Source organism: Camellia sinensis, chromosome 1, assembly GCF_055761805.1.
Source record: "Camellia sinensis isolate YWXY chromosome 1, ASM5576180v1, whole genome shotgun sequence".
NCBI classification, from domain to species: Eukaryota; Viridiplantae; Streptophyta; class Magnoliopsida; order Ericales; family Theaceae; genus Camellia; species Camellia sinensis.
The window spans coordinates 213,374,928-213,384,908 of NC_138961.1; positions in this window are offsets into that span (position 1 = coordinate 213,374,928).

Sequence of the window (9,981 nt, forward strand, 5' to 3'; positions counted from 1 at the left end):
TAATATTTGGACTGTATTATTTATTTGGACCCTCCGAGTGAGGGCACAACTGTAATAAGTGTGGGTGAGTGTGATGTATGTCTTCCAACCCCACGTCTTTCTCCCTTTTATTTATCCGCTTTTGATGGTTAGATTAGGGCATATTTCAATTAGCATACAGTATGACAGCATGTTTGCATCATTCATCTGTATTACATGCATCGGGCTCGGCGCATCATACTAACTGCATTGTACTTTCAATTCCAAATTGAATACATGTTAGTTGTAGCATTTCATATGCCATCTTAGAATAGCCGAGCCTGCTATAGTTGCATTTTGCATGTGTTGCATTAGGCATTTCTGTACACTTAGGATCATGCATGATTTCTAATATAGTTTCTATTTTGGCTTGGAGTACTCGGTGAGTTTTATGCTTTAGCATCCTTGCATGCGTGTGAGTGAATGCCATGATAGCATGCTTACCATGAGGCTATGTGCTTATCTGATATATCTGCCTGAATGCCTGTGGGTGAAGGTTGGGTTATCTGAATTGGAATGAATCATCAAAATGTTTCAAGCCTACCTGCGGGTAGCAAACCATTTTCAAAAACAAACATGAAATGTTTTGTTCCAATTCGGGCGACCCGGTCTATACTTATATGCTGTGAGCATCACATAGTAACCTAGGCTAATAACCGGAATAAGAAGTCACAATGTTTTCAAAAATTGATATCATGGTTAGTAGAGGCCGGTCTATGACCGGGCGAGCGGGGGTGCTCACGAAGTGACCTTCCCCAATCGTACCCAAGTTCCCGAGCCGAGGCAACTTTGGTGATGACGGACACGTGGCCTTTTGGCACCGAGTCAGGGTTTCCTAAATTTCCCAAAATAAAATATTTAGGTGGCGACTCTGTATCTGGCAAAGCAGTCCATGTTTGGCACTTCTTTCAAAAATCAGTTTTCCTAAAACGATTTGCCGGATTTGGACTCTTTGGTTCAGATTTAGAACCGTGACAACAAAATCGAGTCCGAGCTGTAGCGAGGTCCCCCCGCGGGCTTGTTACAATAAGCCATTGTGCATGCTTATGTGTTAAAGTCTTTGGGGCTGCCATATCAGTGGGTTTTGGGGCATTTTTTTGATGCATAGATACTCTGTTTTTGGTTGCTTAGTCCATGCCATGAGTGGTCATGATAGTTGTAGTAGAATGCTCCTTTTTATGCCTTAGTCTTAGGCCCATTAGTATGCATGTTTGCATGAGCATTTGTCCACCATTTCCACCACTTTTGGCCATTGTTTTGGGGCATGGCTGAGACCTCCCATTTCAGTTTAAGACCACCCTTGTATATAGTTGCATGCTTAGCATGATGCATGTTGCATTACATTAGTTGCATGCTTGCATTATATCTTGTTTGCATGTTTGCATATTGTTTAGCTAAGTGCATCACATAGTCTTGTTGTATGCTTGACATGTTCATATTGCATTAGTTTAGCTTGCATGAGTAAGTAGTGTCATGTTGCATTAGCTTAGCATGCTCATATTGCCTTGCATGAGTTGCATCACTTTGCATTGTATATGGCATACATGCATTGCATCTTGTTTGCTTTGGGGTGTCAAACCAAACTTGAGGAATGAGGCGTGTTCGTACTTAAAGTGACGAAACACGTCTCACTCCTCAGTCGCCAACGCCCTTGACCTCAACATGATAGGGTATGAGGCATTCATTTCTTTTGTGCATGCATTTATATTGAATGGCAAACTTGGTCTCTTAGGCCATCATGCATCAAAATGCATAATTGATGGCCCGAGGGTCGAGAGCCACGCTCCCTTGAGTCCATTGCATGATAGGGAGTGTGGCCATACTCACATTTGCTTGAAAATTCCCTGCTATACACTGCTTGCCCTCTGCTGCTGTCAACTGCAGGATTCTGCAAGAAGCAATAGCTGTCCGGCCATTTGTAGTGCCGACCGACCATCAATGTCCAGCCGATGGCCCAATATTTAGCCGATGAGCATATTCCCATGGCCGGTGATCTTATTCCTTGGCCGGTGGTATTCCAGAATGCTCAAGGAGCAGTTCAGAAGCAACCTTAGGATTTTCATAATTTTCAGAGGAGCAGGGCAATGTAAACAGAGGCAATAGTGGCATGGTATCGGGTTTCCGAGCAAGGCAAATCAAGCATGCATCATCTACGCATTCCGAGGCAGAGCTATGGCGGTCTTTTTAGTTTCATATTTAGGCTGTTTTTTTGTAAATAATTTGTTAATTAATTAGAGGGTTTGTAATAATTAATTAGCTAGGATAGTTGATTTGTTATTCGGCCTATATTATTCTTTCGAACCCTCCGAGTGAGGGCGAATGTGTAATAAGTGTAGGTGTGTGTGTGCATGTCTTCCAACTCCCACTTCTTTCTCCCTTTTACTTACCTGCTTTTGATGGTTAGCATTAGGTCATATTTAATTTAGCATACCTTATGCTATGCATGCGTGCATCCATTCATTTGTCTTGCATGCACAGGGCTCGGCGCATCATGCTAACTGCATAGTATTTCAAATCTAACTTGAATACGTGTTACTTGTTGCATTCCATACGCCATCCTAGGATCGGCCGAGCCTATTATAGATTGATTTTGTATGCGATGCATTAGCCATTTAACATGGACTTGGATAATACATTTGGTTACTAATATGTTCATTGTTTTGGCTTAGAGTACACTGTAAGTGTTTTATGCTTTAGCATCTCGCATGAGAGTGAATGTTAACATGACAGCATGCTTACCATGTGGCTATATGCTTATGTGATAAATCTGCTTGAATGCCTGTGGGTGAAGGTTGGATTGTTTAAGTTGGAACAACTCGTTGAAAATCCGTGTTTTAGCCTACTCGTGAGTAGCAAATTTCAAACCATTTTCCAAACAAACGGATATGCGATGCTTTGTTCCAAATTAGGCAATCTAGTTTATACTTTTGTGTTGTGTGCATCACATAGTAAGATTAGCTAATTAATCGGAATAAGAACACATAACGTTTTCAAAACGAGATATCATGGTTAGTAGAGGCCGATCTTCGGATCGGGCGAGCGGGGGTGCTCATGGCTAACCTTCCCCAATTGTACCCAAGTTCCTGAGCCGAGGTAACTTTGGTGATGACAGACACGTGGCCTTAGGCAAACGAGTCAGGGTTTCCTAAATTCCCCCATAAAAAATATTTAGGTGGCAACTCTGTATCTGGCAAAGTAGTCCATGTTTGGCACTTCTTTCTGAAAATCTGTTTTCTCAAAATGATTTGCTAGATCTGGACTCTTTGGTTCAGATTTAGAACTGTGACAATCTGAGTCCGAACTGTAGCATAGGGCCCACGGGCGTGTCTACAGGTGGTCCCCCCCCCTTTGTACCTTGTTTGCATGTGTTGATGGCCTCACTCTTTGGCATGTTTTTCTACCCTTTTGGGATTCAATGTTTTTGGTCTTATTTTAGCATGTTACAACTCTATTTTTGGTTGGTTTGGTCACCTCTTGCATGCTTCATACACTTGTAGTGTAATCCTACTTGCTAGCCTAACATGCTTCATGTCTTAGTCTATAATTCTATCATGTATTGGCTTCACTCCAGCATGTTTTTGGCCATTATTTAACATGCTTTAGCTCTAATTTTGGTTGGTTGAGCCACCTCTTGTTTGTATTTTGCGTTTGTAATGCAATCATGCTCATTAACTAGTGCACTTGGTGATTTGGCTTATCATTCTAGCTTATTTTGGCTACACTCCAACATGTTTTAGGCATTGTTTTGACTGTTTTGACGTGCTTTAGGACTGTTTTGAGTGGTCTTGGCCTCTTGGGGCTTGCTTTGTATAGTTATGGCATAGTTGGCTTCACTAGTCTTGTGTTTTGAGACCCTTAGCATGCCTTATTTGTGATGTTTGTGTGATATGGAATCATTTGATATGTGATTTCAGAGCTTATATCTTTGTCATGCTTCCACTCGAATCACTCTTTAAGTGCTCTTGAGAGTTAAGCTTTGCGCCTTGCTTGTGAGCCATCATTTGAGCATGTGTTTTCTTGCTTTTCATGCTATCATTTCAGCCCATTTTAGCCACTGTTTCGGCATGCATGAGGTCTGTTTGGGGCTGGATTAGTCCCTTGAGCATGGTGTTGCATGGTTCTAGTGTTATGCTCTTTACTAGCTTCAATGCTTTCGACTCCGAGCATGTCTTGCATACATCATTTTCATGCTTTGATGTCATTTAGCATCCTATTTCAGTGCTGGAATATGTGCCATTACATTCCTTCTTTCATTTGTTATATCACTTTCGAAAGTGGTCTTAAGCCCTTTGTTGGTTTGAGCACGAAATTGAGGCGTTCATGCCTAATGGTTTTTGCCTTCTCTTGAGGGTTTCTACTAACCAACGGCATGATGCTTCTTTCATGCTCAAGAAGCTTGTGGCTTAGTCCGTCTTTCCCATTAGAGGACTTCTCATTTTTGGACTTAACCAGTTAAAGGATTTATCGGTAATCTAAAACGAGTAAACAAAATGAATCAAAGTAAAACATGCCGAGATAACATGTTTGCGTTGCATTGCATGTGTTTGGATCGGGCGTTAATTCAAACACGAGAAACGAGGGGCGTTTCATACTCAAAGTGATGAAACGTGCCTCATTTCGTAGTCACCGACACCCTTGATCGTGTATGATTGGGTGAAGTCTCATCGAGTCTATTTGTGCATTCATTGACTTGTACACACTTGGCTTCTCGGCCATCGTGCATTGCGATGCTCGGTTGGTGGCCCGATAGTCAAGTACCACACTCCTTTGAGCTTAAGAAATGATAAGGAAGGTGGTCGTACACATATATCCTGCAAATGCCTTGCTTTGCCCCTGTTGTACTCTGTTTGCAGCAAATATGGAGTGTGCAGGAGCAAGTGGCCGACCGGCCAGAGAAAACAGTCGACCGGCCACAAAAGCAGCCGACCGGCCATTGGTACTGGCCGATTACCACCAATCACGACCGGTCATCCCTCAGCATGTTCCTGAGATGGGTTAGAAGCAATCAGGAGGTTGGCACAATTTTTCAGAGGTCCAAAGATGTGCAAACAGAGGCAACCGGTGGCAAGGCGATGGATTTTCGGGACGACGCCAATCGAGCATGCATGTCTCCCTCACCAGCGAGGCCATCTCCTCTTTATCGCTTTATTAGTTAGTTGTTTCTAACTAGTTCAAATGTGTTATAATTAATTAGCTTAGATAGTTAATTAATTTAAATGGCTTTAATTAGCTTAGATTAGCTGACTATTCAACTCGGTCTGTAATAATTAATTAGCTAGAGTAGTTAATTAGTTGATTTGTAGTAAGTAGCTTAGCTTAGCATAGCTTAGCCTATCTATTCGGACCCTCCGTCGAAAGGGCAGATGTTGTAATAAGGGTGCGTGTGTGTGTGCATGTCTTCCAACCCCCACTTCTTTCTCCTTTTTACTTATCCGCTTACGATGGTTAGATTAGCGACATGTCTCGATTAGCATACCTTATCCTTGCATGCGTGCATCATTCATTTGTCTTGCATGCACCGAGCTCAGCGCATCATTCAAACCGTATTGTATTTCAATACCTATTTGAATACATGTATCAAATGTCGCATTCATATGTCATGATTAGGTAGCCGAGCTTACTTCGTTGCATTTTGCATGTGTTGCATTAGGCATCTTAACATAGCTAGGATTATGCATTGATTTCTAACTAGTTTTCTGTTTTGGCTCGGAGTACACTGTAAGTGTTTTCACTTTAGCATCCTTGCATGTGTGTAAGTGACTGCCATGATAGCATGCTTGCCATGAGGCTATTTGCTTAATTGCTATAACTGCATGAATGCATGTGGATGAAGGCTTCATTACTTGAATTGGAACAATTCATCAAAATATGAGTTTTAAGCCCACTTGGAGTGGCAAATCATCATGTTTTAAGCCCACCTTGTTTGGTGGCAAATCCGTATTTCTAAGCCCACTTGAGGGTGGCAAATTCAAACCATTTTCGAAAACAAACATTGAATTGTTTTGTTCCAATTTAGGCGATCTAGTCTATACTTGTATGCTGTGCGCATTACATTGTAAGCTAGCTAATAATCGGAATAAGAACACATGTGCTTTCAAAACAACATATCATGATTAATAGAGGCTGATCCTTTGATCGGGTGAGCGGGGGTGCTCATGTTATGACCTTCCCCTCTCGTACCCAAGTTCCCGAGCCGAGGCCACTTTGGTGATGACGGACATGTGGCCTTTGGCACGAGTCAGGGTTTCTTAAGTTTTTCACAACAAAATACTTAGGTGGCGACTCTATAATCTGGCAAAGCAATCCATGTTTGACACTTCTTGATTAAAATCGATTTTCCAAAATGATTTGCCGGATTTGGACTCTTTAGTGATTTATCAGTCTCACATTGCACTTTGTGAGATTAGATACAAAACCGTGACAGGAGTCCGAACTGTAGGACCAATTCGAGCTCTCTAAAAGGGAGGGTGCGAAAAAGTCAAGTTACACCTAATTCATCTTGCGCTTGACAAAGATATACGAGCCCTTTTGACGGACTCGCATTTTAAGTCATTTTGTGAACATGCACAATTTTTCATCCAAATAGATGATAATGAACTAAATAAAGTGGAAAAGATGTGTATTGCTGATAAGAATTTAACTTAATGTCCAAAGCTAAAAAAGGGCCACCAATCTTATTTAAAAACTGTAATCCTTCCTTATGCATAACATTGAAGATATGTTTGTTAAAGCTCTAAGAAGAAAAAATGAAAGGCATATAAAAAGGGTGGAAAACTCATGTATTCACTTTATTGGAACTAATATCCAAATTCTGAACAGAAGTCTAATTTAGTAGCATGTTAAAACCAATTCAAAAGTGATCAAAATGAACCAAATCTTCTTACGTAAACATTTTATTAATTAGTTATTGTAAAGATAATGGTAATTAGTTATGATCTCTAGTATATGATGTCTGCGTACAAAATTTCCATTACATCCTTTCCTGAATTTCACATTTGTGACTTCCAACAGACTGCCATTTTTCATTTCAATTTCAAACATTAAAGGAAAAAAAATGAGGGGAACATGACATCCTAGTAGGCATCACCAGCCTGCTTGGCAGAGCATTATAAATACAAAAATGATACATCCTCTCATTTGGGAGCTCTAAAAGAGCACTAATGATGTGAAAAAATCAAAAAAAAAAAAATGCCAAGGCCAAAATATCACATCACATGAGACGCACACATCAATTAGAGCTCTTAATTTAGAGCTCCCAATCTTTTTGCTTATAAATAATGTCATGAAAAATCTAGAAATCCCCTAGATATTGATTTGTGATTATGTATCAATTTTAATGAGTAAATAGCAATCTCAATCAAACAATCAAAGACAAATCAACACAACAATTTAACATGAAAAAACCACAATTGGAGCACCTCCAATTGTGATAAAAAATCATGGGCAAGAGCCACAAAACAATCCACTTAGAAGATATAAAGAAATTACACAAGTGTACTCTCAATTACCTAACGAATCCACGCCCGAATTGAACCTACCCCTATGTGCCTCTTCTGACCCCGTCTTCACCTCAGAATTGTCTTCCCAACATTGAATCCACAACGCCAATGTCGAATCCACAACGATAAACCACTCCAGAATCCACCAAAGCTTCAGCCTCGAATTCTACGGAATCCACCGAAGAACAATACTCTCTTTTGTTGAATAAACAAACAATCCTTTGATGTATACTTCTTAAATCATGAGTAGAATACTCAATCAAACATTAAAGAAAACTAGCAAAATAGCCTCAAAAGAAAACCTTAAAACCCTCAAAGAAGATCTGAAAAACGTAACCCTAGATTTGGAGTAACTTGAGGTTTTATAGAAGCTGAGATCGCAAGGTCCACTCGAGCGTGGAAATGGACGCTCGAGCGAGGACTCAATATCACATGTTCCAAACTAGAATGTACACTCGAGCGCGGAAATGGATGCTCGAGCATAAAAATACGCCTCACAGTATATTTGCAAACAGGTCAAACTGCTGGAACCCAACATTCTTTGCTCGAGCGGACAGGCAACTTTGAATTCATTTTTGCATTTTGCTTTGGGGCGCTGCCCCTCAACCCCATCGTGGCGCTGCCCTGGACTCGCCAAGGGGCGCTGCCCCGTGGACCCCCGCAAGCTGACCGGGCAGCTCAGTCCTGGTCATAGTCAGCGAAGTGGCAACCATGAAAGAATTAGCACCACAAACTTCTCTGCAAGGCACAATTCGGGTTGGATTCGCATCTAAAAACTCATAGCCTCACTGAAATAAAAGTGTGGAAACAAGTACAATTGAAAGGAGTTTTGTCAAACGGGATTGCCAAGAATAAAAACCTAAAAATCTCCCCCTTTGGCAATGCCGTGACAAAACACACCTAACAAAAAAAATTCGAATCACCCCAACCCATTACAACCAACAAACCCAAACTTCTTTCTCAAGATCATGATCTACAAAACAGCTATTAGTGTCACAATCTCCAAAACAACTATTAGCGCCACAAGAGTATATGAAAAAGCAATAGACATATAACAAGATTTTCTTGAAGCATGAGATGGAAATATGAATACATATAAATTGGAGATTTTAAGAACATATAGCATGAAAACATGAAAACTAAGACACATGCACCCAGCACATGGCATGAATACATGAAATCCTAAGACATATGCACCCGACAACATTTCTCCCCCTTTTTGTCACGAATTGACAAAGGAAACTCAAACAACGAAAGCAAGATCAAAAATCACACAAGTAGGAACAAGATGATGGAAAAATTATTAAACTGTGAGAAGTAAGCAATAAACAAGCAGTGGATAGCAACACACAAACCAATTCATGCCAAACTCCCTTACCAAACAAATCCAAGATGAACCAAACTCCCCCTTACTAAAAACAACCACAAACACTGAAAACAGTGAACAAAAAGAAAAAGACAAAAACAAAATATGGTAATGCAAGTAAGGAATTTCTGATTTGTACCTTCAAACACACAAAATTATCCAAGAAACACAATTACATGAAAACACAATGTGCACAGCCTCTAGAAGATTCCTCATAAAAAAAAAAGTGATGCATTATGTGAAAAGCATAGATCCCATAATAAAAGTGTGTGTGTGACTCTTGGAGTTCGACAAACACAAGATTCAAATCCTAGTAGTGATCTAAAAGCTAGACCTCCGGCAAGAGAATCTAAGCACAACAAAGCAAAGGCAAACCACTAGGAATCAAGGGGTATTTTGTGAGTAAAAGCGGAGGCTTCCCCTCAATCCATAAATCTTTTTCTTTCTTTTTTTTTTCACATTTTTTTTTCTTTCTTTTGTACATTTTTTTTTCTTTCTTGTGCACATTTTTTTCTTTCCTTTGAAAACTCATTGGCAGCTAACACACTCAAGAGTATGGAAACCGAACCAGAGAAGCATGGATACAATAAGGATAGCCTGGTTGGTGACTCTGAGGTAGCCTTTTCCTCATGGCTGGACTACAAAGAATTGAGGAGAAAGATGTGGAGATACAAAAAGATGGAAGGTGGTTAAAAGACTCAACATCACCCATGATGTGCTAGTATAGGTCAATTCCTCTAGAAAAGCAAAAGATGTAATGCCAGAAGTCCATAGAGAAAAAAATCACTACGGCGGAAGACTTTAATATTTGTTAATCCAAGAGTGTGTACAAAATGAGACATACTAATCAAAGAACACACACTCTGAAATGAGTAATGAGTAATGACCACAGAAAGTACACACATATTAACATGTAATGGATATTCTTATCAATTCTAATATGCCACAAGAACTTCTCAAAAACATCAAGCTTGCAAAATCATACTAAGAAAATCCTTTTGGTTTTTTTTTTTTAAAAAAAAAAAATACAGCAAGACATAAAATGAACAAGCACACACTAAACAATACCACACATTAAATGACCTAAAAAAAAAAAAC